Source organism: Natator depressus, chromosome 27, assembly GCF_965152275.1.
Source record: "Natator depressus isolate rNatDep1 chromosome 27, rNatDep2.hap1, whole genome shotgun sequence".
Lineage (NCBI taxonomy): Eukaryota > Metazoa > Chordata > Testudines > Cheloniidae > Natator > Natator depressus.
Window position 1 is genome coordinate 14,771,824 of NC_134260.1, and position 16,105 is coordinate 14,787,928.

The 16,105-nt window shown below is 47.7% G+C and overlaps 1 protein-coding gene across 1 annotated transcript in view; it reads right to left on the reverse strand.

Moving 5' to 3' along the window:
- RAB5C (RAB5C, member RAS oncogene family) overlaps nt 1-15,702 on the reverse strand; it is a 30,458-nt gene extending 14,756 nt beyond the window's left edge. The window contains exon 1 of the mRNA XM_074940721.1: nt 15,599-15,702. The gene's annotated coding sequence lies outside the window, so the exon portion shown is untranslated. The remainder of the gene's footprint in view (nt 1-15,598) is intronic.
- Nucleotides 15,703-16,105: the final 403 nt, after the last annotated feature.

Sequence of the window (16,105 nt, forward strand, 5' to 3'; positions counted from 1 at the left end):
TTCGCATGAACATCTGCGAGTGAATGGACAACGGTGCTGTGGGTCAATACTTGTCATCTGCAAGACTGACAACTTTAAGTAGGTGTGCTGGGACATGGGCAGGCATGACAGGCAGGCTGCCAATTCTCATCTCAGCTTTAATGGTATGTTCACACCACACAGAGCGAGTGGCGACGCCACCATCGCTACTCCAGCTACCGTGGAAGTTCGAGTCCCCAGCCAGTGAAGCAGGCATTCTTAGAGCTGATGGACTCATGTCCCCATACCATTAGATTGGAGTCCTCTGTTAAGCTCCTATTCCAGCAAGTGTATTTCTGAAGTCTGTTTCTCACCTTTGAAAAGCAAGTAGCATCATAATGAGTGAAGTTAGACTTGCACGTTAATGCCTGGTTCAGGCTCCTACCATCCAGTTTGCATGCAGATGCCTCCTTCCATAAGGAAACTGCAGAGACTGGTAAAGAGGAGGAATCCCAGCACTTGCTGCACCCTCCACCCCTTGCCTCAAGTTACCACTTCCAGAGGATTTCTGAATCTTTAGCTTCTCACTTTCAATAATTCCCTCCTATGCACAGGAAGGGACAGCTTGCTATGCAACTGATCAGAGAAAGGCTGGCCCAGGAGAAGTTCAGAGAACCTCTGCAATCTTGGTTACGATGCAAGGTAAGCCATGGGGCCTATTCCAACTAGTGAAATTTCAGAATGCAGACTAAGAGGTCAAAAACGCATTTTAAAAGGAAACTGAGACCGCCTAGCCAGGGATATCTGCCAGCTAACAACTTGCGTTACAAGTCAGTGTCATTTGTTCTATTAGTGTTAATAGCTATTTTCCAGTCTCCTTTATACCACAAGCCAAAATTTATGCAGTGGTAGTTTTTGGTTTATTAATGTGTCTCACCACCATGGGTGGATCAGCTAGGAAAGGCAGATCACAGACTAACCAGACATTACCAGTGTAGCTGGGACACAAATGAAAGGAAGGCATAAGCTGAAGCTGCAGACTGCCAATCTTGTCAGTGGGCAGAGGCAAGCCATGGACAGTGCAAGGGGGTGAGCTAAGGCACTTTGTCCCTGTTGGGGCACTCTGGAACGGACAGCTAGCAATGGGTACTCGGGGGAAGGTGGGGTTCGGAAGATAGGTGAGCTACACTTTCGGATTTGATGTGTAAAAATAACTCCTTATATCAGGTCCTAATGCACAGAAGTGAATCCCTTTTCAATAAGCAGGAAGGGGTCAGATTTAAGTGAAGCAAGAGAGAACATACATTAAACAGGTTGTCCATTTACCTGCCCAAAGTTTGTGGTGGCAGCAGCCTCCAGTAAGTTTTGCCAGAAGATTCAAGGATTGAACCCTAACACACAAGTGCCAAGAATCAAGCCTGAGGCAAAGATATTTAGCAGACTTCTACCAAGAGCTGCAGGGAGCACCAAGCCCCCTTCAGAAACACTTCTTGATGATTTAAGACCAGTTTTGTCTGGGGGGGTAGAGGAAGACTGGACACTCTGGTGAAAGCCAGTGCTACAGTTCGGGACTTTGGGAGAGCAGGAATAGCATCCAACTGCAACTACCCTAAACAAAAAGAAAAGGAGTACGAGCGGCACCTTAGAGACTAGAGACTAACCCATTTGAGCATAAGCTTTCGTGAGCTACAGCTCACTTCATCGGATGCATACTGTACATCTTTTATAAGATCTTCTGTACTTTCCACAGTATGCATCCGATGAAGTGAGCTGTAGCTCACGAAAGCTTATGCTCAAATGGGTTAGTCTCTAAGGTGCCACTCGTACTCCTTTTCTTTTTGCGAATACAGACTAAACACGACTGCTACTCTGAAACCTACCCTAAATAAATTGCTCAAACATTCAGGACTGATGAATATGCAGTTAGGTCAGAGGTGGGCCACATCCGGCCCACGCGACCATCCTACCTGGCCCCTGAGCTGCAGGCCGGGGAGGCTAGCCCCCCCCCCCCCCCAGTCACACCGCTGCACACGCAGTGCAGCTGGTTCAGTCCAGACAGCAGGGCTGCGAGCTCCTGCCGCTCTGAGCAGCATGGTAAGGGGGCGGCGGCGTTAGATGGGTTGGGGCAGATAGGGGGCAGGGGCCAGGCTGTTTGGGGGGCACAGCCTTCCCTACCTGGCCCTCCATACAGTTTTGCACCCCGATGTGGCCCTCAGGGCAAAAAAGTTTGCCCACCCCTGAGTTAGGTTCATACCACACAGCTGCCAGACACGAGTTAGAGAATCCAGAAGTCGGAGGTCACAGGAGGTTCAGGCACAAGCTTGTACCTTTGTGTTGTCTCTTGCTTTGCTGAGGAGCTCCCCACTGGGCGAGGTGTGTGCTCCTGCTGGATGATTCACAGCTCTTACGTAACTACAATCTAGTGTTTGTGATACAGACATCCCCTCAGCAGCCCTGTCGGCTTTGAGGCAAGTGATAGAGGTTTATTACCAAAGACCCTGCCCAGCAGTTTATAAGGATTCAGCCCATCAGACACTTCTGTAACATCCAGCTGTTCACATTCCTCAACCTTGCCTGCCACAGCTGCTGTCTGCCACCCTGCATTAGAGTGAATAGTAACAAAGAGCTTCAGATGGCGTCTTGCCACTCAGCCTTCAGAAGCGAGTTTCACTTACAAGACCACCAGCTTATTCAAAAGAGTTTTGCAGATGTTAATTATTACAGCACCAGTTTGTAGCTGGGATGTGAATTTAAACCAGCGCCTTAGCTGGCCAGTCTGACAACACCTTAAAGATGACTTCATGCAGTTCTTGGTACCTTCTACTCTTCCACATCACACTGTCACTGGGTAGGCTCAGTGTGGGCAGCTGGACCAATACATAGAGGAAGAAATAAGCAGAAGAGCACTGAAAATAAGCTTTCAGCTTTACATTTGCTATGAAGGGCTTGTTAGGGGCCCAATTAGCCCTAGGGCTGGCAGCATGCAGCTAGCAATAGAAGGGTATTGCTGGACAACAAAGTTTCAATGGCCATGAAATGAGACTTGACAAATGGAGTGTTTGAGACAAACCAATTACAGCCTATTAATTATGAAAGCCATAGGCTAAGAAGCTCTAGTTCTATCTGGTGTTTGCCAAAGATTTGTACAATGTTTGCCCGCTCAGAGAGCGCTCAGCTTTGGACAACTCTGCAGTTTCCTTCACTGCTCCTTTGAGTTGAGGTGAGCAACATAGGGCAGAAAATGTCAAGCAAGGAGAAGTTCAGAGATATTGGGTGTCAGGATTGGTAACCAGGCTATATTTCTGCTGGAAGCATCTGGACAGGACACTGGGATGCAGGGTTCCTTTATTCTGTCCTATTTAAGGTACCTAAGCTCTTGGGCAATTTCAGTGTAGAAGAAAAAATACTGCCAAAGCACAGTGCAAGGCAGGTTATACTGATTTTAGAGATTTAGCAAAATCAGGTTCTACCCAAGTACCTAGGCACCCGACAATTGTTTAAAAGCACAGCCAGCAGCAATACCCTTTCCCCATCGACATCCCCCACAAAAAAACACCCCAAGAGGAGCCGTGCAACATGCTCTGAAAGTCGACACACTGGGCTAGTCCAGACCAAGGGAGACGTTCCAAAGCCAATAGCCCTTCCCACCGAGCCAGGTCTGGATCTGGGGAACTCCGGATCTGAGCACCTGCTGTAACCTCAGCTGAGGACATATGGAATGGGGAAAGGTGGTCTCAAGCAGACAGAGCAGAGGCCATGGAGAGCTTTAAGTGTCTAACAACTACATCTTAAAAATTAACGAGTAACCCACAGCAACCAGCACAGATCAGAGCACCACAGATTCCCCTCCCAGAAAAGGCTTCCCAATTTCACATTCAAAGAAGAGGGTGAGGTGTGATTTGCTGATAACGCCCACTAAATAATTTAGGTTACTTCCTAGATCAGGGTCTGAACAAGCCACTTCTGCTACACTCAAGCCCACCAGCCTTAATATGTGACATCTGAGAGCAGCTCAAAGCACTGGCAGATGTACGCTACAGGTATGTCTACATGGCAGTTAGGCACCTGCATCTTGCCTGTTCCAGCTGACTCCAGCTATGGGACTGTTAATTGCAGTGTAGACATCTGAGCTGGGTTGCAGCCCAAGCTCTAGGACCCTGCAAGATGGGAGGGTCCCAGAACCCAGACATCTACACTCCAATTGAACAGCCTCTTCACCCAAGACCCACGAGCCCAAGTCAGCTGTCACTGCCCAGCTGTGCTTTTTTAATTGCAATGTAGACATACCCTACTATAGCCAAGTTCCCATGCAAGCTCATATGAATCCTAAGGCTTTCTAGGACCCTTTGACAACCAAGTTAGTGGCTTAATTTCTGCCACCAATTCTGCTTGCAGTAATTTATTCTGAGGAATAACTTGGAAGAATAGCTTTGCATGATACACTCACTGCCTTGACTTCTTTGCTGCAGTGGGCCCCATACCCACCGCTGGAGCCGGCTATACCGAATGGCAGGAACCGTGCACGGAGAGGGAGGACTGCACCTGCAGCAAGCTACGCAAATAGCCTCACTTCGCTCGGGTTACCACGGCTCAAGAAAAAGCCCCCAATGAAGTACTTAGACTATCAACTACTTAAGATGCTGCCTGAATTCCTTGGCAGGGACACCTTGGAGTTAGTGACTATAACGTTACTGACCGGGTCTGTAACCGTATAGATCACTGTGCAACCACTGTGCTATATTTGCAGAAAATGTTGTACAAAGGTTGTTGTGTGAGGGGTCCATGGAAAGGTTATGAGTGGCTGGTTATAATTATAGGTTTCAGAGTAACAGCCGTGTTAGTCTGCATTCGCAAAAAGAAAAAGGAGGACTTGTGGCACCTTAGAGACTAACCAATTTGAGCATAAGCTTTCGTGAGCCACAGCTCACTTCCTCGGATGCATACTGTGGAAAGTGTAGAAGATCTTTTTATACACACAAAGCATGAAAAAATACCTTGCCCCACCCCACTCTTTTTTCATGCTGTGTGTGTATAAAAAGATCTTCTACACTTTCCACAGTATGCATCCGAGGAAGTGAGCTGTGGCTCATGAAAGCTTATGCTCAAATAAATTGGTTAGTCTAAGGTGCCACAAGTACTCCTTTGGTTATAATTATTATCTGTATATGTGTATCATTTCTGTAGTTGAAGTTATGAATATTGGCTCTATATGGACTGTATTTCAAACTTCTGCTCTGCTTCTTGATGACATCCCAGACAAGTTGGTGTCAGCTCTGCCTAGCCTGCTTGATGACCCATTAAGAGCCATCAGCTATACAACTGACCCATTGGGAGAAGGCAGACACGCCTTATGACTCAGCAAGGTATGCAGGGACCTGCCTATGGACAGAACTCTAAGGTATTTCTATGCCATGTGCTGGATAGCATGTCCTTGGGACAAAAGAAAGCAAATACCACATGGCAAGAGACTATAAAAGGCTGATGCCTCATCTCCTTCTGGTCTTCAATCCTGCTTCATACCTCTGGAGAGACTTTGCTACAAACGGAAGCTCTAAACAAAGGACGGATGACCCATCCCAGCTGTCGATGTACTCCAGAGACTTGATTTGAACCTGCAGTTTATTCTGTCACTGCTACAAGCCTGAACCAAGAACTTTGCCATCATTGGATGTAATTGATTCCATTTAACCAAATTCTAGCTCATCTATATCTTTCATTTTATGAATAAGCCTTTAGATTCTAAAGGATTGGCAACAGTGTTATTTGTGGGTGAAATCTGATTTGTATAAGGACCTGGGTCTGGGGCTTGGTCCTTTGGGACTGAGAACTTTTTTCCTTTACTGGGGTATTGGTTTTCATAACCATTCATCCCCATAACGAGTGGCACTGGTGGGGATACTGGGAAACTGGAGTGTCTAAGGGAATTGCTTGTGTGACTTGTGGTTAGCCAGTGGGGTAAAACCAAAGTCCTCTCTGGCTGGTTTGGTTTGCCTTAGAGGTGGAAAACCCCAGTCTTGGGCGGTAACTGCCCTGCTTTAAGCAATTTGTCCTGAATTGGCACTCTCCATTGGGTCCCACCAGAACCAGCATTGTTAGAGTGACATAAGTAGGTTTTGCTTCACCAAAGATCATTAAAGGCACACTTGCCCTCTCTCAAGGTTAGTACAATGTTTGACCCCCCTTATAACCCCCGAAACTCCTTTACGTTTGCAAAGCCTGTGTATTAGGCATTTAACAACCATTTTCTTCCCCTATAATAAAGATGTCAGCATTCACAAGCAGGCCCTAGACAAGCAGAGTGCTGTGGCAGGGAGAGACTAAATCCTTGGTATAAAAACAGGTTCCTGTTTAAGGGTTATTTAAAGACCACTGGTTAGACATATTCTGACCTACCACAAGCTTTTCTCAGAACCCCAAGGGGCTTGGTTACCATGGTGCTGAATCATGGTTCTCGCATCTGAAGTGGTGTTTTACTCACGAAAGCTTATGCCCAAATAAACCTGTTAGTCTTTAAGGTGCCACCGGACTCCTTGTTGTTTTCATGGTACTGAAGTACACACCTCATGGAGTACTGTAACATGCTTAGCTACCTGACTCGGAGACATAGAATCCATTTGATTGAACACTCCCCCAGCCAAAAACCCAGTAAGCTAGCCTTGCAAGAGGAAAGCCATAACTGTCACCTTACCATATGAGAGCTGATCCAGCTAACAGCGTGACATGTACTACATGGGCAAGCTTAGAACTTGCCTCTCCCAGTTACCCTATCGCAAGCCCACATCTCCTCCCGAATGACTTTACACTTCTTTGTAAAATTGTGACTTTACACAATTTCTACAGCCACAACCTGCACTTCCCTCCGCAAGCTAAGGGAAGGAACACTTCTGGGGAGGGACACTTCTGTAGCCAGTGAGCAGGCTCCGTGTCCACTGAGCTAGCAGCTCAACAGGAGTAAGTGCCACTGTCAGGGTTAGCATTCAGGTGCTCAGATCACAAGTCAAGAGGTAGCACATTGCTACTGTGCTGGCACAAGGCATGCTAGAGTTTCAAGGTCAATCCACCTTTCCTAGGAGAACTGGAACTGCCAATGGATTTTAAAAGTGCTTCCATTCTAATAATGGAGAGTTTGTATTCCTGTTGAAAGACTATCAGAGGCATGGCTACCCCAGAACTCACACCTGGCTGTTCTCTGAAACAAGTTTGCCTTTGAAAGGCCACCGAGAAAGTCTAGATCTGTTCCTTCCGAAGTTATGCAAATAACCTGCAGGACATGCAGCTTGTGTCTCTCACCAATGCACAGTATGCCATCTGTCTCCCAGTTTGCACATGGGACAGTCACACATGTATCAAGCCCGTCTGTTCCGCCAAAAGAAGAGTGTTTCAGTGTGCAGCAGGATAAGAATTCCTGCCAGACTCCAGGGAGTGTCTCCCAGTGGAAGCTTTATTAAGTGATTCAATTGAGGCAAACATTTAAGCAGCTAGCCTTAAATATGCCCAGCAGCATTCAAGCTAATGGAGCTGTTGTCTCCTTCAGTCATACAGCTTCATTAACAGAATCTTCTGACTGCAAGGCAAACCCACAAAGAGGGAATTCAGTTGAGAATTAAGGTTTCAGAGTAACAGCCGTGTTAGTCTGTATTCGCAAAAAGAAAAGGAGGACTTGTGGCACCTTAGAGACTAACCCATTTATTTGAGCATGAGCTTTCGTGAGCTACAGCTCACTTCATCGGATGCATAATCAGTTGAGAATTAAGTTGCTAACACTTGAACAGGGCAATGCTAGTGAGACAAGGCTAGAGAGACCCTAGAATTCAGGTATTTTTTAAGAAAGACTTTCTTTCTGACCTAGTCAAAGTAATTGAAAGTTATAACTGTTACAGCTGTGCAGGCATCAGCCATAGACGTCAGCTTCCCAAGATCTGGAACGCACCGACTAGTGCCAACTCTTGCACTTTTCCTTGCTTGATATTATCAAGCCAGCCATTAACTGCCTAGTAAAGCACAAATTCACCTGCTAACCAAGATATCTTCCTGCTTTACCACCAGTTGGCAGAGCCAGCAGGCAGGGCCCAAGTCAGTCCATTATAAAAACAGGGCTCAGGGAAGTGTCAGGTAATTCATGTCTAGTACAGTCTGAGTGTGCCAGTTTAGCTCTGTGATCTCTTTATGTGGCAAGGGAATTATCAGAACTTCCATAACTGAAGTCAAGTAAAAAACATGCACAGGACTTTAATCAGCAACAAGCAGTGATCAGAGTGACTGCCCTGAGGCGGGCTGCTGCTATGGTTCTGGGTGAGCCTTCGGCTGGATTTTCTTCCAACCCTGTGGCGAGAGTGGTTCTGTTCCCAGCTCTGCCAGTCACTGAATTGTTCTGGATGGGTCATTTCACTTCTGCAAAGTGGGTATAAATCCTGTCTGGAGGGACACTGTATGGCTTGTCTGTGACACCCTTGGAGAGCTTCTGGAAAGTGACTCTGTAGCTAGAACAGGGCATCGGACTGATCAAGGGACACCAGGAATGGAATCACTGTCTGAAAATGTTCTGCTTACTAGTGTTACAAGTAATACTTAACATTTCTGTGACTGACGTTACTTTTGTCTGCAGCAAGTCTCTTTTCCTGGCCACAAAGATTCTTAAATGGGGGAAGAAAAAAAAATCATTCCACTGGTGCTAACACACAAATTTCTCCTCCAACAAGGAAGGTGGGTGTTTGAGTCACTTGTATCAACATCTTGTGGAGAAAACGGATTTAAATAGTCAATGCCAAGAGTGTTGATGTGAAGATCGGAAGCTGTAGTATTCACTTCAGCTTAAACAATTCACAGAAACTTACCTCCTATGGTGCTAGGTTATTGTAACCAGAGCTCCAAGACAGGTGTGTATCTGCTTGGAATTGTCAGTGGCAGGTCTTATGTTAATGTCTCCACACAGATAAAAAGTGTTTAAACCCAATGAACAGAAGGTGAAGAGGCCAGAACCTCCAGTACCCCATGTTGACAAGTTGATACTTTGGAAGGTAATTACACAAGTTAAGTTTGCAGTAAGACAGGGGAATTCAGGATATTCAATGATATCAGCTCAAACACTGCCACATGCTAGTTAGCTATTTTGAGTACTCTGTTAGTTGGCTCACTGCTATTAAGGTTAATTCTCCACAGGTAATAGCAAAGTAACAGCTACCGGTTTCAGTAACCAGAGGCATGCTCTTTAATGGGGCTCATGGGTGTGGTAAGCTCACTAAAATGCCAAGCAGATACAGAAAAAGATCGCTATTTATGTCATGTCCAGAGGCACCTAGAGATTGTGATGTTATAGTGGTGATAGCCAGTGTGGCATGTTTAAGTTAAGACTCCATGTTCTGTAGCTATGGAATCCAACCATTGCCACAGATTAGAGCCCTCGTGGCTAGTATTTCTAGCACTCATGGTTGTGAAAACAGATCTTTAAAACGTGAACCAGCGGTAACTGATGCAGCGTTATCTGTGAAGTCAGCTGGACATTTTCTGTTCCGCTGGCTGGGTACATCATTTAACCTCTGTCCTTCACCTTAAAATTCAGGCAAGTTGGGGAAAACACTCCTCTCACTATGATAAGAAGGGTGCTTGTAAAGCACCCATGTAGTGGGAGCAATAAGGTGAAAATGAAGTACAAAGAACTATGCACATGAATTCCTTTTTGATTCATGAAAGGAAAAATTCTCTTATTAGACCACAGATAAGGCTTGCAGGGTTTAATCAGCCACCCCACATCATAAGCACAGACTTGACATAAGAAAGGGAGAAGGAAATTGAGAAGTCTCTGCTAGAATCAAGTACTGCATCATCTTACTCCTGACAAAGCAGAATAGTTAAGATAGATTTTAATCCAACTTTGAAAGTGACCAAGACGGGGTCATGCCAGCTCTACAAGATTCAGAGGAAGTTGCATGGCTGCTCTGGTTGGGGCTTTAATTTAGCTGAACAGTATGACTAATGCTTTAGAAACAGTTGGTAGTGCCCTATTAGATCACCATGGCTGAACTGAGAAACACACAATTAGAACAGGCTGAGGTATTGTGTTTGTGTGCATTACTAGCACATGAGGAAGGTGACAAGGATATTATTAGAAGCTGCATTCTCACTAATGGCACCTAAGAGTAGCATTTTTGTTTACGCTACTACAGCAATGCAAACCGGGATGACAGACTAGATCAAAACGATGGAAGGCAGCCACAGAAGCAAGCTTTGTACTATTGCTTCGGCAAAGCCCTGTACTTGGGTCATCTGTCACCTCCAGGGGCAATGCTCTAACACCCTCACTAATAAGATCCCAAGTGTAAGGGGATGGCACTTCCCCATTTAAGTACTACAAGAATATGGTAAAAAGTGGTGTTACAAGGGAAGAAGACACTGCACAATCCTGTTATCTGGGTAGAGGTTAAAACCCTTTGGGAAATGGGTCTCTCTTTCTGAACATACATAGAGCACCTAGCATGGTTCTGGGAGCATAGAGATAGCTCTTGTCCAAGAATGGGAGTTTACCACAGTGTAAGCGCCTCCAGGCAGAATCACTCAGTCTAATATGATCCCCCATCTGTGATGTCAGGGAGTATCATCGCCATTTAACAGATGGGAATGGAGGCACAGCTAGATGAAATGGCTTGCTCAAGATGAACAAAGTCTGCAGCAGCTAGCACTCGAACCCCGGAGTCCACATCCCAGTCCAATGCCTCCCCCACAAGGACCTTCAACTTGCTGCTCTCACTGTGTCTGTACAGTGCTGTGTACATTTGCAGGGGTGGTGGGGGAAGATAACGCTTAGCTCAGAGTAACAGAGGAGCCCAACCCACTTGTAACAGGAACTCTGCCACCCAAAGGATCACTCCACATACTTCTGAACCAGGACTGGAGAGCTCCCCACTCCTTAGTTGGACGGAGGGGTTGCATGGGTGATGCGGAGTAGCACTGCAAGATAGCAGCATGCTCAAGTGTTGGCATCCTATATACAGTCTTGAAAAGGTGTGTTGTGACATCACACCCTCAACAACTCGCGGCAGGGAGCACTACAAGGTAAAAAACAAACATGAGATGCCAATCAGAATTTTTTATTGATTCATGCAGCTCACTAACAGGAAACGGCACCTATTTGAGGGTTTAAAATAAACCCGATTGCTCCCAGAGACAGTGTCAGTCGTAGTCAAAGACAATCTGAACCTTCCTGGAAACCGCTTGGAATTTTTATGGAGTTGCTCTGAGAACCAGACACAGGCCTTGCTTGCCTAAGAGTGACTCAACTTCATACCTGAGGGCGGGCAGCAAGAAACTGACATCGCTACTGCATCACACTGTTTTCTAACACACTGACCAAGAAGATAGCAGACACACATTTGAATAATTCTTAGAAACACGGGGAGTCGTTTGTCTTAAAGGATTGTGTCAGCTCCTATTGTTATAAGTTAACACCCAATATTACAGGGGAAAAGACGCTAGTTTTAATTCCTGCAGGTGAAAGGACTTTATAGTGGGTGTTTTGTTTTGTTTTTGTTTTTAACCTGTACTCCTCTCCTTTGCAATTCATTAGGGCACCATTTTCACCTGTCTGGGGTCTTCTACACAGCAGCCGGGAGAAAGGTGGTTAATAGGAAAGAGGCTGTAAGACCACAAAGATGATCTGTCAGGGGACTGGCCCAGAACCTGAAGCTCACTTGAACTATAATTGACTAGAATTGAAGTTGGTGCCTAAATCCAGAGGGCACAATTCTGTACTGACAGAAGATGGATCTTTTGCTTCTCTTACTAAAGCTGAAGCAATTCTTAGAATAGGGTTACTCGTCCTCTGTTGAGATACTTGAATTGCACTTTCACTTCCAGACAGCTTTGCTTTATTTCTCAACTAGCCTAGCCCATCACTGATGGGTTGGGTTCACAGCAGCACAGGGGAGATTAGGAAGCCTTCCCCCTGCACCGCCTCAAAAAAAATTACAGGCCTAAACCAAACTGACTGCCCTTTTTATTGCTCTTGAATTTAGCAATTTAAAGTACTCAAGTGTAGTTTTAAATTGCTCAAGTTTTGCCTTGTCTGAAGGCTAACCAGAATGTCTACAGAAACTCACAGGTTGTATGAGGGAACATACACACCCTCATCTGGCTCATTTTCTGGAGCACACAGAAGGTAACTTGGAGTAGCCTATAAAAGTGTGTAGGCCATTGGCTCACTCTCTGGAAGGGTGACTTTGTTAAAGAGATGAACAACATCTAGATACTTGGACACATGACTCTGGAAGATAACATTTGAAGGTTTAGGCAAGATTCCAAAACAGGATTTCATCCAGTCAGAACAGAACAAACTACTCAGTGACCCATAAATGTAGAGTTATTTCTCAACACTGCAGTTCTGCTACACAAAATGACTGAGTGACCCAGATCCCTGGTGCAGGGCAGCCAACTACATGCACTGCTCTCAGAATTCCACATTCAGGTCCACAACAATCATAACTGCTTCCATTTCTGGCCACCCAAAGCACCAGTTATCAGCTACAAGTTTAAAAGAACAATCCAGAGTTTGGTTAGAAGAGAAGCAATCAAGTATATCATGGGGATATTAACAGGAAGTTCCAAAGACATGAGCCAGAGTGCAGGGTCATGGGCACATTAACTCAAGCAGTCCCTGTTAGTCCATGGCCTATTGTATTCCAGACTAAGAGGCCCCTCAGCACTCCTGGCCTTGGAGATTAATAGTTTGGAATACAATTACCTCAAGCAGGAAGAGCTCACAAGTTATCTGACTATTAGCTTGGCACCAAGGTTCTGATACATTGTCTCTTCTGCCAATTTGATCTAGTACAAGCAGTGCATCTCAATTATTTTGAGCTCTTCTGTAAACAGAAAGCCAAGAATAGAAGAAGTATATTGTTTCACATGCAACAGCCTTAAAACAGAAGTGTCCCAATATGATCTCTTTTCCTGCCCTTTCCTTATACATTCTTAAGACTTAAGTCAAGGTCAAAGTTGTAAACAGCCATTTACAGAAGCACTAGATGTTAAAGGTGAATCAAAATATATTAATGCTGCCTGTAAGATCCCAAACCAGACAGTGTTGACTTTAAACACACTGATTTCATTTACTAGCGACGAAAAGTATGGAAGAGTTAGTTGCTGTTTCACTTACCTACCAAGACAGGAATTCAGAGTCCTGTCCCCTCGTTAATATCACTAATGCCCAGAAGAGTGGTCAGGAACACGGCTCCTGTACCCTTTAAGTGTTAGTGATACCGCATTTTTACTCAGGTCACCTTTGTATCGGTTACGGTTCAGTGAAGTAGTGAGGTCTGTGTCTGATCCTACTGTCACGCAATTTAAAGGTGGTGTTACCTCCTCTACAGGTGTTAAGGGCACCGTCGCCTTGATACATATTCAACTGTGGACTCCAGCACCAACTACTCTCTTCACTTAAAATACAGGGAGGGCAAGACTTTCTGAAATAGGAGACTGAAGTTAGGGTCCTAAATCCATTGGATGCTGCTGGGTTCTTAACACTTGAAATAAGGGACCTGATATTTGTGCCTTTTTTGGCACTTACTTTAGACTCCCATTTTTGAAATTCCTGGGCAGTTTTTCCCTCCTTTGGGTCTCCCATGCGAGACAAGTAAAGGTTATAGCACTTCTGCTACAAGCCATTGATTTCTTCTAATTTCTAGAAGAGTATGTCTATGCAAAAGCCACAGTGTAGAGTAGAGGGGAGGCAGAGAAGTATGCAGTACAATGACACTTACTCAAATAACCAGAACAGTTACAGCTAGATGTTGTGGTTGTTGTTCAATAAACCTGCCATGACACAGTATCCCCCCGGCATGCGAAAAGCCTACTAACTACTAACTCAAGCATCACTTATGATTAGAGTCAAGACTGACGGAAGAGCCAGACTGCCATGCTCTAACTGGGAAATTATCTAGTCAGCTTGCAAGTACGCTACACTATCATCTAACCAAGATTTATGATCCTCAGGGTCAACACATGCATTCTGTGCTATAGAAAAATATCTTGCACACTTACTGTGTGAGTATGCTATAACACAGGACCCCCTATCAAGAAGGGTCTGTGAAGGTCAGTCATACGCATGCTGGTGTAAAACCTAAGTGAAATCCCAGTATGCCTTGCACTTTCAGGGATTCACATTAGGTGACAACCCCCCAGTCTTTTGAGCCAAGTATCATGCCCACATCGGAGATTAAGACACCACCTTCCTCCAAGGCCACATTACAAGTTTACGTCCAAGTCGGGATTGGAAGTGAAAGTCTCCCCATGTCACAAGGCAGTGCTCGCTCCAGACTAAGTGGCTCCTCAAGGCCCTGGTTTTGAGGATTTTCTGCCTTGACATTTCTGCCCGATAGTAAATCAGCAGCAACTGCCATAAACCCATAATATTACAGTCAACTTCTACACATACATGTGACACCAGAAAGTCTAGCTCTTGGAAACACTATGCCAGACCAGACCTGGTCCAGTACCCAGAAAGCCAGAGAGATGATGGCATTACCCAGTCAACCAATCCAGTTATTCGGGAGATCTCTAATGATGGGCAGGCCACAGAGGTCTGTTCGCAGGGGCAAAGTGAATCATGAGTCATAACACATTTACCAAGTGATAATACAAGGCAGAGCAAGGGGAAGTTACTAGGAAGTTACTGACTGTTCATAGCCAGGGAGAGCTTAGAATGAATGGGGGCAGGGGGACTTGAGTTTGCTTCTCTTTTCCCCTCATGTAGTAAGTCAGTTACCAGCAGCAGCTGTCCTGGGTACAGGGTGGGGTGAAAGAGAGAGCAAGATTATGGAGTCAGCCTCACCCAAAATAACCTACCGCCCTAACCCCACTTCTCTCCACATTCACCTAAACTGGGCTCAGGTGACCAGGGAAGCTGAGGTTACCTGTGTAAATAGCCCAGGCTCTCAGCTGCTCCCCAGCCCCATTTACACACCCATGCCAGCTAGCTAGGAACCCAGTCACATTACAGAGGGAGTAACTCCCCAGTACCCATTGGGCATGGGCTAATCTCTGGTGATCCCTGCCAGGGAGGGCTGGCCAAAGCTCCCTGAATCACACCCCATGGGTACGACCTTACACGTGGGGCAGAGAATAAGGACAGCATGCCAGACAGGGTCTCCTGAGCTCAGAGCACCTCTTCCCCACCAGCTCCCGTGGGGGGGGGGGGCGCCCAGCTCAGAGCCCCCCCCCCCCCCGCAGGGCCCGCCTCTCCCTGGCTCCCGTGGGGGGGGGGCGCCCAGCTCAGAGCCCCCCCCCCGCAGGGCCCGCCTCTCCCTGGCTCCCGTGGGGGGGGGGGGGGGCGCCCAGCTCAGAGCCCCCCCCACCCCGCAGGGCCCGCCTCTCCCTGGCTCCCGTGGGGGGGGGGGGGCGCCCAGCTCAGAGCCCCCCCCACCCCGCAGGGCCCGCCTCTCCCTGGCTCCCGTGGGGGGGGGGTGCCCAGCTCAGAGCCCCCCCCACCCCGCAGGGCCCGCCTCTCCCTGGCTCCCGTGGGGGGGGGGGGTGCCCAGCTCAGAGCCCCCCCCGCAGGGCCCGCCTCTCCCTGGCTCCCGTGGGGGGGGGGGTGCCCAGCTCAGAGCCCCTCCCAGCGGGACGCCGGACCCAGCCCCCAGGCCCCACTCACGGCTCAGGGGTCTCCTCTCTCCCCCGCCCCAGCTGGGTGTCAGGCTGCGGCCTCCACTTCCGCCTTTCAGCTGCTCCGTTTCCGGATCCGCCCACCCCTTCCGCTCCGGCCGGGCGGGGTGAGAGGCAGCGGCCTCCGCCAATCATCGAAGCCCTGCCCATCTGGAGGCCCGCCCCTCTCCGCGCGGCCGGACGTGGGGCGCAGGATGGCCGGGCGGAGGCACGTGACGCAGCCGCGGGGACCGATGGGAGTTGTAGTCCACGAGGGGGGCGGGGCCGGGGCCGGGGGGAGCGGCGTGGGAAAAACCCAAAGTTGAGTCGCTGCCCCTGGTGCTGCCTGGTGCCGGGGGAGGAGCCTGGGGCGCGGGGGGCGGAGCCGGGGGAGGAGCCTGGGGCGCGGGGGGCGGAGCCGGGGGAGGGGGGAGCGGGGAGAGGAGCCGGGGGGCGGGAAGCCTGGGGCGGGAGCAGGGGAGCCGGAGAGGGGAGAGGAGCCTGGGGGGGGAGCGGG